The following is a 445-nucleotide window of genomic DNA, read 5'->3' as shown; positions in this document are numbered from 1 at the left end:
CCCACTGAGCCCCAGCCCAGCAGCACCGCAGCACCTCACTGGCTGCCCCGTGCTGTTCACCGACGCACTGCCGTGACACCAAGCAGTGCAGCACGGACCCTGCCAGCTCAGCCCTCCGGGGATGAGGCCAGTGGAGGAAGATGCTGCCAGTGGCACGTGGGTAGGGGCTGGCTGCAAACTGCAGGCTCAGGGCAGCACATTTAGTGCATCCCTGTCACCAGGCACACGTACGGGGCTGGGCCGTGCAGTGGCAGTGTATGGACATGGGGGGTGGATGGTGGGCATCTGGCACCTGCAGCTCCAGCTGCAGCTCTGGCAGGGTTTGCAGAGACAGGAGCCAGAGAGACACACACCTGGGGCACGGGTGCTTGGCGTTTATTAGACACCAGCTGAGCGGGGACGGCGGAAACTGGGCGGCCATGGGAGCAGCGGCCCGGGCCACTGG

General features: G+C 65.8%; 1 protein-coding gene across 1 annotated transcript in view; it reads right to left on the bottom strand.

Moving 5' to 3' along the window:
• The window catches only part of SLC34A1 (solute carrier family 34 member 1), a 9,681-nt gene that overhangs the window by 5,190 nt on the left and 4,046 nt on the right, over positions 1-445 (bottom strand). The gene's annotated exons all lie outside the window — the stretch shown is intronic.

The sequence above is a fragment of the Egretta garzetta genome, unplaced genomic scaffold (assembly GCF_000687185.1).
Source record: "Egretta garzetta isolate BGI_Z169 unplaced genomic scaffold, ASM68718v1 scaffold382, whole genome shotgun sequence".
NCBI classification, from domain to species: Eukaryota; Metazoa; Chordata; class Aves; order Pelecaniformes; family Ardeidae; genus Egretta; species Egretta garzetta.
Note: the sequence above shows the minus strand (reverse complement) of the source record. Positions and strands in the feature narration are given on the sequence as shown.